The 18110-nt window shown below is 42.5% G+C and overlaps 1 protein-coding gene across 1 annotated transcript in view; it reads left to right on the forward strand.

Moving 5' to 3' along the window:
• Positions 1–4186: 4186 nt before the first annotated feature.
• CALCR (calcitonin receptor) overlaps positions 4187–18110 on the forward strand; it is a 360448-nt gene continuing 346524 nt past the window's right edge. The window contains exon 1 of the mRNA XM_053263181.1: positions 4187–4249. The gene's annotated coding sequence lies outside the window, so the exon portion shown is untranslated. The remainder of the gene's footprint in view (positions 4250–18110) is intronic.

An 18110-nucleotide genomic window follows, 5' to 3' on the forward strand; every position in this document is an offset into this window, starting at 1 on the left:
AAGAAGAAGAAGGAAGAGAGGAGGTGAGAGAGAGGCAGGAAGTAAGTAAGTCCTTGAGAGTAGCAATCTACATATCAAAGAGATAGCGTCAGAGCAGTAGAGAGAAGGGATGACCAATGTCTTGACCCCTCTAGCCATCTGACTCACTAATCTGTCCCCCTCTGTCACTGAGGCATGAGGCAGCGCATAGTCCTTCACTTCCAACAGGCTTAAGAAGAAGAACTATAGAAACCTTGTCATTGCATTGCTATGACTTTTAGTTTGTACATATGGTTCCGTAACAGACATTATTTTAGTAGGAAGACAACAGCATAGAGTGCATAAAATGTCAGCAGCATGTGAAATCTTAAGAGTGGTAAGCTATGATTTATGGTAGCCCTTGTGGTATATGGATTATGTAATCCTTCCGGTGGTATACCCTTGACCTGTTCCCATACTGTAATGGATTTCATGTGATTTAAAACTGATCTTAGTTCTTACTGTGACCCATATACCTCTTGGATCTAAATGCCGGAAAATGTAATTTCAATACACATCTAGTACTGTAAATACATCACTTTCCTTGCACACTAAGTTCATGTGTTGAGGCTAGAACCACAATGAGAATGAATGTCTTTAATATCTTTTTGTGAATCAACCATTCCCTCCAAATGGCTCTGGTAATTTTTTTAAAAAATGAGCATAATTGTGTTGACAGAAAGCTTGGAAAATTATATAATATATGCTAAAGAAGAAGTGAGCATATACTGGGGCCATTCACACGACCTACCGGGCAGGTGGGGGTGGGGGAGAAGGCTTTGCAAACCTTGCCTTCTACCCCCAGATGATCATGCTGTGCTTAGTGGGGGCACGGAGCGCACTCCCACACAATCAGCATTGCTCCGTGCAAAGCAGGGCAGATCACTCTGAGGCCAGGACTTGTTGTCCTGGCCTCCAGTTTCCCCACAGTGCAATGTGCGCTGAGTGCAGTGGACTGGGTGTTTCCCCCCCAGAGGACAGGTGCTCCAGGCCCCATCTCTGTGCCAGCACGAGCTGCAAGCAGCTTGTACTGACACAAAATCCTGGCAGCCAGGTTAAAAGCTGGTCTTCAGTGCTGGGTTTGGTGCTGCAGCATTGCTAGGATCCCCATGATCTCCAATAAACTCACAGGCAGCCAAACCCAGGCTTGGCTGCTCATGAGAATAGCCTCATATTGTTAGATAACAGAAACATTGCATGTAGGTGTGCTGATCTCCCTGAAATAAACTGGTATGTTTAAATACAAGTTTAAGCACTTAAAAGGCTACAAGGGACTATTCAAGTGATTTCTAAATGACTTGAAAATATCAGTTTAGCCCCCATTCCCTCTTCCCAGCTACCTTCTTCCCTTCCCTTCCCTTCCCCAAGTCAAATAAATATTCTTTTGGGAGAGAGCGTGGGGACAGCAGGCTGTTGAAAGTGCTCTCAATATAGGAGACATCAAGAGCCCTCTACAGCAGCAGAATCAGCAGCAGCAAATGACATGTGGAGCACTTTCCCCCTTGGAGCTCGTGGGACTGGACTAGAATTCCTAATTTCTCCAACAGGAAATGATACACTGCATGATTGCAGCCAATGAGAGCAGGGGTATAGATACCATTGAGAGGATGAGTTCAAAGAACCTGGACCTCCCTGCTCTTGAGGGTCTCCCTCCCTATTTTCCGCCCCCTCTTATTTTCTTCATTATCTCCCTCACTCCGTGGAGCCACCAGGGCCCTCTCCCTTAGCTACGCTCCTGATTGAGAGGATCATATGGCATCATGTCATGTGCATATAGTTCTAGAAGTGACAGCTTCTTATTCTTATTCCAGTGGAGACCTTCTGTTATATTTCCCTGCTAACTTGGCAAAGAGGCACCTTTTAACATGGCGATTCTCTTTATTTAGCAGAGTGTGAGCCCTTTGGGGACAGGGATCCATCTTATTTATTTGTTATTTCTCTGTGTAAACCACCCTGAGCCATTTTTGGAAGGTATAGAAATTGAATTAATTAATTAAAATATTTCAGAAACCTCCCTAAAATTTACATTATCAAATGGATCAATCTTATTTTGAAAAGTTAGATGTTTCTACCTCATGATATTGCAAATCAAATTCCATAAGGATGCATTGTGAGACTTCTGTTTCCCCCCCTAAAGTTACTGCCCAGAGCTGCTCAGGGAAGAGGGACCTAAGCAATAAAATCCAAATGCTATGTTGAGCATGGCTAATAAAATAAACATGCTCCCATTTTAAATAGAAAGAGAACCATTTTTCACAAGACATGACTGAGAACAGAAAGATAACCTCTACTTGTCAACCAACTGCCATCATGGTCTGATTTCTGCAGGCTCCTTCCTAGCGATACTCTGAGATGTGCTAAAAAAAAAAAAAGCTAACAGCTTCAGAACTTGTTCTGAACTTGTCCCCAAATATCACCTTAAATAAATATCACTTTCAACTAGTGCTCCTACTAGGGATGTGCACGAATTGCTATTCGTAGCATGATTCCAAGCACATTCCTGGCATCTTTAAAACAGAAGAGAGAAAGTGCATATTAGGGATGTGCAAATTAATTCAGGTACTAATTGATTTGTACCGAATCTAGCTGATTCGGGTGATTTGGAGACAAAACAAATCACCCCTGTGGTCCATTGGCTAGACTTGGATACAAATCGAAATGCGTCTGATTCTATTCTATTCAAATTGATTCAAGATTTGGATCCCTCCTATTAATTTCCCCAAATTCCCAGCTTTCATTTAAAAAAAAAAAAGCTAAGCTCTAGCCCTTGTAGAAGTGGGGTAATAATAATAATAATAATAATAATAATAATAATAATAATAATAATAATAAATAATAATAATAATAATAATAATTTGATTTCTATACTGCCCTTCCAAAAATGGCTCAGGGCAGTTTACACAGAGAAAGAATAAATAAATAAGTTGGCTCCCTGTCCCCAAAGGGCTCACATTCTAAAAAGAAACACAAGATAGACACCAGCAACAGTCACTGGAGGTCCTGTGCTGGGGGTGCATAGGGCCAGTTACTCTCCCCCTGCTAAATAAAGAGAATCACCACGGTAAAAGGTGCCCCTTTGCCCGGTTAGCAGGGGCACCTTTTGGAGCAAAATGTGTGGTCACTATTTTTCAAGTGTTTGGATTCTTTGGTGTATAATAACTTCCCCTCAATGAATCCCTATGAGGATTCATTACACACCTTCATTTCTTCTATTCATTTTGACTGTCTTTTCGACAGTGCCAATTGTCAACTGCCATGTGCCAACTACACCCCATTCCCACCCGCAACGCAGTGGGGTACTTACTCAGTTGATGTTCTAGGATTTTTTTCAAGTGTTTAGGCTCTTTGGTGTCTAATAACCTTTCCTCATAATGAATCCCTATGAGGATTTATTACACACCAAAGAGTCTAAACACCTCAAAAATTCCTAAAATATACACTGAGTACCCAGTGGCTTGTGGGTTGGGGGGAAGTTGGAACATGGGATGCCACTAATTCTCCACCCCCACTTGCAAAGCAGTGGGGTCAAAATGAACAGAAGAAATGAAAGTGTCTAATGAAGACACCAAAGAATCCAAACACTTGAAAAATAATGACCGCACATTTTGCTCCATAACTCCACTTCTACAAGGGATAGAGCTTAGCTTTTTTTTTTTTTTTTTTAATGAAAGCTGGGAATCCATGTTAAGGTTAGGATATGGCAATTTTGAATCATGCAAGAGAGCTGGGAGGAGTGCTGCCAATTCAGGACGTGGTGGCAAGTGGCGGAGAAACAGATATGCACCTGCATATCATTTTAAAGGTGCTGGAAATGTGCTTAGAATCACTCTGCAAATCCTGATTCGTACATATCCCTAGCTCCTGCACCTAGAAAAGCATAGGCGGAACTGGGGGGGGGGGGGGGCGGCAGGGCACATGCCCTAGGCGCCACTGAGGTGGCAGCACCACGCCAGTTCCTGCCACCCTCACCCCATTGCCCAGCCCCAGGGCCCCTCAGCCACTTGCCTCCAGCTCCGGCCTAGGATCCGTGAGGCCTAGATCGGAGCAGCCTGCAAACTGCAGAGCTCTTCTCTCCCCGCCTCTCAGCTGATTGGCGGGTGGGCGGGGCTTCCAGAGAGGCCTCCGAGTAGGCCTCCCTGAAGCCTGAACTCAGCAGGCCCCAGCAAGCCAGGAAGGAGGCTGGCAGACCCTCCCTGTAGCAGACCAGACCATCCAGCACAGCTTTTGCAAGGTAGGCTGTGAATTCCTTTTTGTGGTTACCCCTGTATATAGGGATCTGCTTGCCATAGGGCTTTGATATGGGGGGTGGGGCGAGACTGAGAAGTCTCTGAATATTTAATTTAAAACAGACTGAAAAATGTGCTGGCTTTAAAAACAAAAACTATCTAAAAAGGCCTATAAGTGGCTTGTTTCATGTCAGAAAATTACAAACACGTCTGGAACAAATATTTATGTATTCATTCATTCTTTCATTCATTTATAAATGCACTTATGTTCAAGTTGTTTTGCAACCCAGAAGGTCTGAGTGAGAACTGTGAAGCATGTGTTGTGCTTTTATTTTATTTTATTTTTCTTGTGTGTGAACTGCTCTCCAATAACTTGCAGGGACTTCAGGGTAAATCTGGCCAACATGTGAATGCAGCACCTCCATTCCAGAGGAGATGTGTGTTAAAGGGCTTTAAAAGCGCCGTGTGAAAAACCTCCTGGAATCAAACTTTACTGAATTTGTTCAGAATTCTGAGAAAACAAACACAGGCTCACCCTGCATAGTTGAAAGTCTCCTTTGCTAATCTGCAGCGAGGGGGCCATTTTAATAATTAGCGTTGCTAGTGTGTTCTAGGCATTAAAAGTAGCACAAATATATAGTACTCAGTGTATATCACTATATACTGTGAAGTGTGCATGTGTGTATTCAGTGAAATGTATTTCCAGGCAGCATACTTATTTTGAAATATCAGACTTAAATCCTTGGGGGCCTGGGGTGTGTGGAGGCCCTGGACTTTGAGGGGCTGGGGCCATATTTTAAAATTTTGTCTCTGGGCCCATTCCAACCTTGCTATGCCCCTGGTGGAATAGATACTACACAACACCTGCACAGAAGAAACTTCCATGTAGAAAATGTGTCTCTTGTAAATTGACTCTGAATTTTCCATCCATGACTGGGATATCTGAGAGCTAGAGTCAATAATAAAAGAACAGCACACTGCTTGTGACAGGAAGGGGCAAATTACCCTGATTTCTTAGTCTAGCAGGGGATGGTTTTGGCCCTGGCAAAACTTGGCTGTCTGCTCCTGTTGCAAATGCCTCTGTCTAGTGTGGCAAACTAATGTATCCTCCTCCCTCTTGGTGTCAAAGTAAGCACTGGTGTGGTGAATGCACATATACCCCATCATGAGCCAACAGTCATCACAAGACAAAGGCTGGCAGAAATCATTCACTGGTTTATAGACACACACCCCACCACCACCTTCTTCTTTCCCTATTTTGCTAGTGGCTATTTGGGCAGTTGATCCTCTAGGACAAAGTCATGTTTTTTAAAAAGAATGAGATGAGACAGAGAAAATGACACTTGGAATCCTCGCATAACTCCTGACTGTTGTTCTAAGTCTTTTACAGAGATGGCTCATGTTTTCAGGTTTTGATCAACAACCATGTCTAGATGGTACAGTGTTCCTTTTAACAAGAATTTCCAGATACAAGCCGACCCCGCACAGAGCATCTGTGCGCTCTTTGGGGCCGGCTACCTCTCCCCCCCCCCCGGCCGGTTCCGCTACTGCCTGGTCTTGATCCGCCTCCGCAGCCGGGCCGAGTTCCGCCTTTGCGGCCGGGCGTGCCAGGTCCGTTGCTGCTGTTTGCTGGCCTCTGCAGCCGGCCTCCTCTCCCCCACCCTCTTGCCCAGGCTGCTGGTCGAGTCCCGCTGCTCCGCCGGGGGCCGCCGCTTCGCCCTGCCCGGGCCTGCCGCCGCCTCGCTTGCCTGCCCACCCAGGCCCGCCGCCGCCTCGCCTCGCTCGCCTGCCTGGGCCCACCGCCGCCTCGCCCGCCTGAGCCCACTGCCTCACCTCCGCGGCCGGGCCTGTGGCCACCATGGCCACCCACAGCCTGGCCTGCCGCTGGTTCAGTTCTCCTGGGTGCGCTGCGCCACCCAATCAGGCACCTCCGCAGCCCAGCCAATCAGCTGGGCTGCCGGGACGCATCCCCACAGGCACGTCTACGAGAATTAAATATATAGATTGTTGACTACAAGTCCCATCATTCCTGTTTGGACAGGGGCGCAATTTCAGTGCTTGCCCTAGGCGCTATTTTCCCTAGTTACGCCTCTGTAGAGAAGATTTTGCATGTTAGCAGCAGTACTCCTAGTTCTGATTCCAGTGCTGTCACTAGCCTTATTTGGACATTATTTTGTATGTGTGTACAGCGCTCTGTTCACCCATTCTTGTTTATGTGTGAATGATTGTATCTGCATTCATTTTAAAAGTGAACCAGACCTCTCAAATGCAAAGTATGGATAGGAAGTATGCTGCTGTACCTGTGTTCAACATAATGTGTGAATAACTATATCTGTGTACAGATATGTGCCTGTGTACACCATACAATCATTGTAGGAGTGCTGAACAGTGAATAGGGTGACTGTCTCTCACAGGAAATCTGCAGTAGGGATGTGCATGGAACAGATTCTGTACACTCCCAGGAGAGGGGGGGGGTTCTTTAAGGGGCAGGGGAGGCACTGCCTACTTGCCAGCCCCCGCCTTGCCACTTTCCCCCCATCGGCGCTGTCTCAAAAAGTGGGCATGTGGGGCTGCAGCGTGCATCTCTACAGCCCCGGCCAGTGTCAGCACAGAAGTAGCCGATGCAATTGCGGGTGCATGCTGTGTGCTTGTGCATCAACACTTCCAGGCCAACACTTTTCATGGACCAACAGCACATCACTGGTTAGCAACAAAACAAATCCATGAATATGATAGCTCTTTCTGAGTCTAACGGCAGAATTTAGCAGTTTATATTTCAATTTTCTGGGTTAATTAATTATTACATCATAGTTTATGTGCTCTTTCCCCTACAATTCCATGCTTCCCCTCCCTGACAACTAACAGAGCTGGCAGGTCTCAATCTTTATCATGGCGCAGAGTTCTGCTCAGTCATACTAAAGGGCTGCTGACTTCAGTCTGGCTGGCACATGAAGGTCTTTCAATTAAATCAGACAACGAGGAAATGAACCCAGCATTTGTATAATAATGCTCCAGAACTTTGGTCCACCTCCTCTTTTTGAACCACGTGTATCAAGTGCATCAGTGTAGACAGGAGAGGAAAAGGAAGCAAAATTTCTGTGTTTGGGAAACTTGTCATCTTTTAGATGGGAGATCCCACACCCCACCAACAAAGTACTTTAGCTCCTAAGAACAGCAGTAAATCAAAAGGCTTTTTAAATTCCATACTATTATTCATTCCTTCCATACATAATAGGTTTTGGATACCAGTCATGAACATTTGTCAATGCGTTTTGCACTTGGTTGCATGGGCTGAGAATTCAGTAACGGCTTTGCGTTTACAATATTTAAGCTTCAGATCTTTGCTGATCAGTCTTTTCCTCTTAAGCAACTCTCTTCTTTCCTAAACTTACCTGGAGAGTCGGATGGGAGGTTCAAAATCCATTATTTATTTATTCATTCATTTATTGTTAGAAAGATTCATTTCTGTAATCATTTCCTTTGGGTTTTGGGTTTGGGTTTTTTGGGGTTTTTTTTAGTGACATTTTACTATAGATACCTTTTGAGCTTATAGATTTTCTTTGCATTGTTGTTTCTTTTTTTGTGTTCCCATTATTTCTGGACCTCTCACTGAGGCTGTTTAGGAGAGGAGAGCCAGTATGAAGTGATTAATGTGATCTGCTTAAGATTTTGTGGTATAGTTATGGCACAGAGTTGGATACTTCTTCTATCCAGCTTATGTTCTACTCTGATGAAATTATGAAAATTACATACCTATTTTAGAGCTTTTACAAACAGCATTGGATTTATGAATTTCTCCATCTGCTACTTACAACATTGAGATAGGTGTATGTGAATTTATAGCTTTTTACTGGAGAAGTCTTTAACAGAAGCTTTTCAATGTCCTTGTCTTATCAGAAAAAGGATTTCTAGTGATATTAAATATCTTTGGCTTTTTTCTAGACTTTCTGATTCTTTTTTGACCACTTAAGATTCCATTCGCCTATCAGCCTAATGAACAACATAATTAAAGGAACTTATATTCACTGCATAAATCATTCATTACTCTGTATGGAACCTTTTTATTTGCTGTTCAGAGAGAAGCTGGGACGAAAAAGATCTTTGACTTTTTAATATCTTTCTTTTTATTTAGAAAATTATTATTTAGTATAGTAAAACTTTTAATATTTACCCTTTTATCATCAGATTCACTAGATTTAGGATTTTGAAAGTTTCTGAATAGTTTTAGATTTTTTTCCCTTCCTTCTCTTTTTTTCTTTTCTTTCCATTCACATCATAGGTCTTAAATCAGATGAAGGACGAATTGGTAGTAGGGAAATTTATATTCTCTCTAAAGAATAAAGAACATAATTTAATGTTTGGGATGGGTATTTTTACTCTAGAACACAATGGGTGTTTGAATTACCTATGTGGAAGGGTTGGTTCTCCTCTCTTTGTCCAGCTGGTTCCCTGGGAGGTTCAAAATTCTATATGGATGCCTAGATTTAGACTTTGTGTGGCTAGTTAATTAAATATCTTTTACTCCTTATATAAACTATTACTACTTTTGTATCTTTCTTATGAATGGGGTTTTTTCTTGGATGGATAAGATCTTGTTTGTAAACATGTATTTTTGTTGGAATCTCAGAAATGTAACATTTTCTGTTTTTACTTATAATACTAATAAAAGCATTTTAAAAATCTAAAAAAGGCTCTCCATGCAGAGTTGCTGCTGCTGCTATTATGTTTTGATGATGATAATGATGATAATGATGATGATGATGACGATGATGATGGCTGACATACTGCACAAGAGTATGACAGCCTAATAATGTTGCATTTGCTCAGTCTGCATAAGTTATGAAAATTGCTCAAATGCAAAATCTGTGCAAATATTTTACACAAGAATAAGCCTATTGTTTCCAATGAGCTTATTCTTGTGTAAAGCAATTTGCACAATTTTTGCATTTGTGCAACTTGCACAGCTTACACAAATTGCACAAACACAACATTACTAGGCTGACATTCTCCTGTGCAATATGACAGATCTATCCCATGTTTCCATAACCCCCAAGTTTGTTAACAGTAATCCTACAATACATAAAATGCAATATGACAGAGCAATCAAGGGCTAAGGGTTGCATCTAAAGGTTCTCTTCCTCTAGAAGAAGGTGTCTTCCTTTGGAGCATGGAGTCTTCCTCCATAGGAAGCTTCTTCCTCCATAGAAAGCTCCTTCCTCCACAGGAAGGGAACTTTTGGAGACAACTCTGATAGTTTAATGGTGGGGGAATGGGGAAGCAGCAGATCTCAACAAAAATAGCAGTTTATACTGGTCAGTTTGCATTTTCCAAAATGACTTTTGGAATAACCAGATTCTCACTGATTAGTAAAAGGCAAGCATTGAGGGAGCCAAGAAGACCCTTTCCAAGAGTATTCCACAGTTGTGGCACTAAACCAAAAAGTCTCTATCTGCTATCTTGTGTGCCCACCTGATGCATGTCAATGGCCCTATCTCAGAGTACAGAGATCATGTGACAATAGCAGCCCCGTCCTTTCCCTTTGTTCTCCCCCCTATCTGCATGTTAGAAAATTCGAAACTCTGAAAGGAAAGGTAGCCCTTACTACAGATTTCAAACAATCCCATTATTTCATGGCCACCTTCTTGGCCACCTACACTGTATAATGTGCTGGACTGATTATACAAACAAGAGAACACCTGCTCAAATTATGGGACAACCCAACAGACTATAATAAAAAAGCAGCCTAAGTGAAAGAGGTTGAAAAATGTAACCAACAAATGCAAGTTCTAATAATAACACCAGAATTAATAAGTGAAAGAGCAACTAAAAATTGGACTGCACCAGGTGATGATAAACTGCATGGCTTTTGACTTAAACACCTAACAAGCCTTCATAAACAACTATCAAAACAGTTCAATCACATTTTGCAAGGAGGTGGTATTGAACAATGTCTAACAACTGGGAAAACGCATCTCATAATGAAAGACCCAGTAAAAGGTGCAGTTCCAGGTAATTATAGACCAATAACCTGCCTACAGTGCCAACCATGTTCAAATTATTAACTGGAATAATAGCAGATGAAGTAATGCAACACTTATTAACTAACAAACAGCTTCCAGTTGAACAGAAAGGAAATTGCCCGAACACCAGAGGCACAAAAGACCAGCTGCTGATTGACAAAATGATTTTAGAAAATTGCAAGAGAAGAAAAACCAATCTAAGTGTTGCATGGATTGACTACAAGAAAGCCTTCGACTCATTGCCTCACACATGGATACTAAAATGTTTAGAAACAACTGGTGTCAGCTAGATCGTAAGACCAGGAAAATCATGACCATCAATCATGCTCTGCACCCCCGCAGTGATGTCGATAGGCTATACCTCCCTCGCAGCTCAGGTGAAAGAGGAATGCTTCAAGTCCATCAAACAGTAGAGGAGGAGAAAAGAGGCCTTGAAGAATATATCAAGGACAGTGAAGAAGATACACTTAAAATGGTCAAGAACGAGAAACTATTCAACACCAATGAAACAAAGCAGGCCTACAAGAAAGAACAAGTCAAGAACCAAGCAGAAAAATGGAGAAATAAGCCCCTGCATGGTCAATATTTGCACAATATAATTGGAAAATCAGACATCACCAAGACCTGGCAATGGCTTAAGAATGGTTACTTGAAGAAAGAAACAGAGGATTTAATACTGGCTTTACAAGAACAGGCACTAAGAACAAATGCAATAAGAGCAAAAGTAGAAAAGTCAACAACAAACAGCAAGTGCTGCCTTTGTAAAGAAGCAGATGAAACACTGGACCACCTGATCAGCTGTTGTAAAAAGATCGCACAGACTGACTACAAACAAAGGTATGACAAGGTAGCGGGGATGATATACTGGAACATCTGCAAAAAATACAAGCTACCTGTAGAGCCAAAGATTGGTGGGACCATAAAACTGAAAAAGTTGTAGAAAATGGAGATGCAAAAATATTATGGGACTTCCGACGACAAACATCTGCCACACAATACACCAGATATCACTGTAGTCAAGAAGAAAGAAAAACTAGTTAAAATAATCGACATAGCAATACCAGGGGATAGCAGAACAGAAGAAAAAGAAATAGAAAAAATCACAAAATACAAAGATCTACAAATTGAAACTGAAAGGCTGTGGCAGAAAAAGACTAAAATAATCCCAGTGGTAATTGGCGCCCTTGGTGCAGTTCCAAAAGACCTTGAAGAGCACCTCAACACCATAGGGGCCACAGAAATCACCATCAGCCAATTACAAAAAGCAACTTTACTGGGAACAGCCTATATTCTGCGACGATATCTATAACAACAGCAATAACATTGACAATAAAATTCAGCCATCCCAGATCCTTGCGAAGGACTCGATGTCTGGATAAAACAAACCAGTCAATAACACCTGTCTGACTGTGTAAACAAGAAATAATAATAATAATAATAATAATAAAACAAACCCTGTCCATTGATGATTTCTAAAATCACAGTCTGACTCACCATGAAGACTGACAGTAAACAGATCTGGAATTTCCAGCAGAGAATTGAGATGGAATCTGACTCCACAAACAAATCTCTTTGTCCCATTCTCATTTTTATCCACACCACAGGAATTCAGCAACTTAAAATAGCAAAAGATGATGAATGAGAAGAATTAAATTATCCTTGCTAAAACAATGTATTTGAAGTCTAGCAATATTTACATAAGACATCTTCCCTTTCAACAGAAAATCTCATTCCCCCAAATCAGCTGCAAAAAGAAAAAAAAAAGGCATAATTTATTCAAACTGTCATCAGAATTTGATTTGTTAGCTAGGGATACAGAATTAGCTAGAGATCACAGAATGTCATAATTTGTAACAAAATAGATTAATCATAAATGGCAACTTCTAACTCAAAGACAGCTCCTGTGCCTTAAATAGCTGCATGGTAGGGACAAACATGTCTACAAGGCAGTTTTATAAAAGTTTGGATGTACATCTATTCTCTGCACTTGTGTTGACACCTTGCTAGTGCTACAGTGATTTCTGACAATCCTCATGACATACCAAGTGAATCCTAGATATCATGGCTAGGACAGCCTGACTAGGGGAAGACTGCACAATACTTTGAACAACATGGTGCCTCCTTTTCAAGAGAGTTTTCTGTGAAGCTGATTTCCCCTCCAATGAAAGATCAGTGCCATGGAAAGCTCCTGTTTGGACATGTCATTAGAAACAAAACTCAGAACAATTATAAACATCTACAGGGTGAGTTTCAAGGGTAAGATCCTTATAGGACTGTAGAGAAGTTTCAAAACAGTTGGACCTGAAGATAAATGGGGATTATCTCCTATCCTCCATCCTATTGTAAATATTGAAGTAAGAAGTTCCTTACTTAAAGATCTAAAGGCTGTGCAGATATAGGCCTAGTTAAGATGTCAAGCTTCAGGCACATATGCTCCTCCCCCCTCCCTTCATCCTTTGCATGCAAAGGAATGTGTCTCTAAGCTTCGTTTGTTACCAAGCAACAAACCACAGTTTCCCTTTTCATCCTTTGCGAGAGTGAGTGGGGAGAGTGGGCTAAGCGCACTTTCCCCACACATGAGCAGGGCAGGAGCCCTGGGTGGCCGGATTGGCTGCCCACACGATTGCTGACTCCGTGACGGAGCCGGCAGGGGCTGGGGGGAGCGGGGGCCGATCAGCCTCCAGAAGCTCCAGTATGTCCTGCATGAGTGCACAGGGCATGCTGGTGAGACCCCCGGAGCTGAGAGGTGGCTTTTTTGCCTCCCCTCCGGGGGTCTCCTCATGAGTAGCCATAGCGCAGAGCCGCACTGCGGCTACTCACAATAAAAAAAACCAGGTTTGCAGAGCGCTCACTCCACAAACGCAGTTTCAGGGGTGGGCTACTTGAGCGGGTTACCCATTCAAGAACCACCGGGCTCGCAGCCAAGCCCGGTGGTTCTCATGATTGCAGAAAATTGGGCTAGCGGAGGCTAGCCCAATTTTCTGCAATCGTGTGAATAGCCTCTGTGTGTCCTAATATGGGAAACTAAATCACAGTTAGTTAACAAACCAAGGTATCAAACCAAAATCAGAGCTGGATGTAACTGGAAACTGAGGTTTGTTACAAACCAAAAACAAAAAGTTACATATCTAACTCTTGTGCACAAGGAAAGAAATGGGAGAGGGGAAACATGGAAGTTTGACATTCTCCACAGTTCATTCTCATAATATCTCCTAATGGTTTTGTTGTGACATCGGAACTCGGCCATAATTTCCTTTTTCAGCCATAATGGGAAGATATGCCAACTGGCAGCCCCCCTGGGCCAACACACCATGTAGCCCCACTACCCACCACTACCAAAGAGACATATGGAGGCTATTCTCATGACCTCCCAAAAGCTAAGGGAGCCCAGCCCACTTTGGGGTGGTCATGTGCTACAACGGGAGCAGCACAGCTTCTGGCAGCAAACCCCCCAAAGCACCCCTCCCCTTAAACTAGTTTAGTGGAGCGAGCGCTCTGCTAACCCTCTTTTGGTGATCGTGAATCGCCATGGTGCGGCTCTGCACCACAGTGACTCACAAGGAGACCCCTGACTAGGAAGCTCCAACAAGCCTTCCGGCCTCGAGGGTCTCCCCAGAATGCCCCGTGCACTTGTGCGGGGCATCCTGGGACTTCCAGGGGCTGGTTGGCCCCCAATCCCTGCCACCCCTACCGGCTCTGTGACAAAGCTGGTAATCGTGTGGGTGGCTGATCTGGCCATCCAAGGACGGCTCCCTGCTCATGTGCGGGGAGAGCGGGCTAAGCCTACTCTCCCTGCAAACCACCCTGAGTCGCCTCTCTTTGCTCATATGAAGCGCCTGTTCCTGGGGAGAAATCTGCCACATGATTTGGGTACACATTGACTTTGGGTACAGTGGCCCACATAATATGCTGCTCTAATATTTCCAGTGGAATTTGCACTGCTGTTTCAGATCCAGAAGCAGCAGCACCACTGCAGAGAACTGGTGGTAGTGCTAGCAGCATTATGCACTTCCTCCACTACAATGGGAATAAATACGGCATTTCCTCCATTCACTCTAATGGGAATAAATATGGTAGTTTTCTACAGTGGTGCCACTGCTTCTGGGTCTACAGCTGTGCCACAGCAAACTCTACCAGACACATTAGAACCGTGCATCCTGTCAGCAAATGTCCACACCTTCGGTTAACATCTGAAGAAGGCTATAGTGTGAAAGAAGCAGAAATCCAGAACTGGTGTTGAATATATTCCTTATGTTAGAAAGCAGAATACCAAAAAGGGGGACAACCTTTAGACAATAAAAGTTTCATTTTAAAAATTGCTTCACTGATTTTTATGACAAGTTGCAACTAGAATCTGTTACTGTTATTATCTAAAGCTTAGCCTCCTGAAAAAGGTCATTAAATATAGTTTTGAACAGAGATTGATCTTCACAGAGTAATTATGAGTAACAGGTTCTGTAGTTAGAAATTGCTTTGATGCATTTTATACAATGGTCAACTAAGTTATCATTTTACTGTGAATCACATTTTTGACATATACAGTATGATTCATAGGGAAGGGCTCACACCTCTCTTTTTATTCTTTGGAGATCTTATTTTTAGAAATATTTCCATGGGCAACAGAAACATTGTTTTTGTCACAATGACATATAAAGAAATAATTTAAACTGCATCCTATGACTTCGCTTACTTGCAGATATTAAAGCAGCATGATTGGACCATTAGAAAGCTGGGAAAAGGAACACTGATCTTATCAGTCATTCATTCAGTCAGTTTATTATTTATGGTCATTGACCACATTTTTTAAAAAACTGATCTTGCTTGCAATCCAGGTTTATTCTAAACCATCATTGAACAAATTTGACTAGACTAAAGTTTGGTTAAGTTTTAACCAGAATATCTCGAGAACCCCTAGGGAGATGCTTATTCACACAAAGTGTAAAAAAAATCTGCAAAAAGTTCAAAAGTTTCACATAAAAATAGTAACCAGCACCTTGAACTGGACCAAGAAGCAGCAAATAGGAAACCAGGGCAGGTGAACCAGAACTGGTGTGTTATACTCACTGCAGCCTGGCCTAATGAAAAGTTAGAACTCTGCACTTGCTATGATTTCTGAAATGCCTTCAAAGGCAGCCTCACACAGTGTGCATTATGAAATTTGTGGCATTTGTATACAGTATTTATCTTCTAATAACATAGGGCAATGGATCCCTTTTCTATGACAACCTCACCAGATAACTGTCCAGCCTTTGGCAAAAAGCCTCCAAGGAAGAACATCCTATGGCCTCCCTGGCCAGCTTGTTCCAGTGATGAATTTAAAAGCTAGGGGAAAAGCTCTTCCTACTGTTGTACTTAAATCTACCTGTCATTTATTACTACATCCTGTTCAGAAGTGCCCCCCTCTTTTGAGACCCCTTAAATAAGTCTTTTGAGATTCCCACTCACCCTGCCATATAAACACATGTTTAATCTTGCTTTTCTCTAGACTAAACAAACCCAGCTACTTCAGCCTGGTTCTCATAGGAATTGTACGCAGGCCCTTTATTTTCTTTCTGGCTTCCTGAACTTGTCAACATCCTTCTTGAATGATGATGCTCCAAACTGAACAGAGGATCATCAGGGTCAGCTACATTTTGGCTGAATAAAGGGAAGCGATGAGCTTCTCTCTACACTAGGCTTTTGTTAGCTAAAGATGATTCTTTAATGGGCATTAATAGATAGACACGACTTGCTTAAAGGAGCATTTGTGGTGACTACTAGCTACCAAATTGTTGAGAACTGTATTAAGAAACAACTCCACCTATTTCTCTCCCTCCATTTCTTCCTCTCCTCTCTTCCCTTCTGACTCTGTCCCTTTTTACCAGATCTCATAAGGACAAACTTCTGAGCAATTGAAAAGATCAGCTGACTGGATATAATACATATAGCACCTGCTTGAGAGGTGTCTCCAAGGGCTGACTGTGGCATTTGCGGGAACTGATGCTTCATCAAAGACAATCCCTAGCCTTCATATATTGAAATTCTCACTTTGAATATATCCACTGATAGACCACATGACGGGGCAGCAGGATTGTACCTACCATTTCCCACCCCCAACCTTCATACATTCAGCAGAAGGTATCAAAGTATCTCTATGCACATACAGCTGTACATGTACAGGCTCTTCCATCTTATCGGGAACACATCAGGAATCACTTATCAGTGCGGAGAGCTGGTCTTGTGGTAGCAAGCATGACTTGTCCCCTTAGCTAAGCAGGCTCCACCCTGGTTGCATATGAAAGGGAGAGTAGAAGTGTGAGCACTGGAAGATATTCCCCTCAGGGGATGGAGCTGCTGCTCTGGGAAGAGCAGAAAGGTCCAAGTTTCCACCCTGGCAGCATCTCCAAGATAGGGCTGAGAGAGATTCCTGCCTGCAACCTTGGAGAAGCTGCTGCCAGTCTGTGTAGACAATACTGAGATAGATGGTTCAATGGTCTTACTCAGTATAAGGCAGCTTCCTGTGTTCCTGATTGTGCATATTTCCCAATTGCATAGAAGAGCCAACACGTGTATAGCTGTATGCATTGGAGAACCACTTTTACACTTTCCTGAATGCATGGAGGTTAGGGTGAGGTTGGAGCCTTCGCCCCGCCCTTACATATTCAGCCAACACACATTTGAAGGTCAGTGTCTATCTGGTTGCCCTCTGGATTTGTAAATGAATAAATATTATAAAAACACCATCAAGCTGTCTCTTTACTAGAAAGCTGTGACTGTAAAATGCTGCTCCTGGAACCTATTGCTTGGGGGAAGTGAGGCTCATAAAACAATCTATCATATAAACCATACTCCCTTGACAGAAAGCCCCATTAAAATCTATGGTATCTCTAGGTAAGATCGGGATTGCATCTGAAGTGCACAGAGTTCTACACTCAGTCAGTGTAGACAATACTAAGCTAGATGGACCAATGATCTGATGTGGTATAAGGCAGGTTCATATGAGACAAAGCTTCATATTCAAATTATCTGTGGAGACTAATAAGAATTCCTGAGCAGCTTTACAAGCAAATTTAGAAGTTAGTGATCAAGGAACCAAAGGTGTGTGTGTGTGTAGAGCTGTTTGTGATCTCACCTGAAGCCACCAAAACAGCCCTGTTCTCAAGGCTCTCTTTCCCCTTCTCTTCCCATGACCCTGTTTTCTTTTCTCTTCCCATGACTCCTAGGATCTCAATCTTTGAAGTGGAACTTTATTGAAAATCCATCACATTTTCCATATCCATCAGACAATGATATCTTCAAAGAACACCAGCAGGCTAAGCCAAGCATCACTTCCCTTGCCTCAATCTAGGCTTCCTACCTTTAATCAATTCACTAAAAGGAAGGTAGCTAAAGTGAAATTTGTTGAAAGAAATATGAAAGAAGAAGTTGAAAGAAATATGTGGAAAAATAGGCTACCCACGCCAGGTTGTTTCCTTGAAGCAAACTTCAGTGTAGGGCCTTTAGTTTCTGTGCCTTGAAGCAAAAGCCATATTCTGTGTAAAAGGCCTTAAACTGGAAGGTGTTTGGGGTTTTTGTTTTTTAACAGAATGGGAAGAGAATCAGGATCCCAATCCCCCAGATATTTCTAACAAAAAGAAAGTACATTTATAAAGTACTTTCAAATATTCAGAACTAAAAATCACCACCTGTCAGCTATTGGTACCTATATATGTTTCCTGCAAGGCAAAAAGCAGCCTGGGGCTGCAATCTTTAGTAGGGATGTGCATGAATCGGATTTTGCAATTTGATTCAATCTTGAATCGAATAGCGAACTCTCAAATTGAATCATCGATGCAGCTGACATTGGCCAGCTGATTCAACAATTTGA

This window comes from Hemicordylus capensis, chromosome 6 (assembly GCF_027244095.1).
Source record: "Hemicordylus capensis ecotype Gifberg chromosome 6, rHemCap1.1.pri, whole genome shotgun sequence".
Taxonomy (NCBI): domain Eukaryota; kingdom Metazoa; phylum Chordata; class Lepidosauria; order Squamata; family Cordylidae; genus Hemicordylus; species Hemicordylus capensis.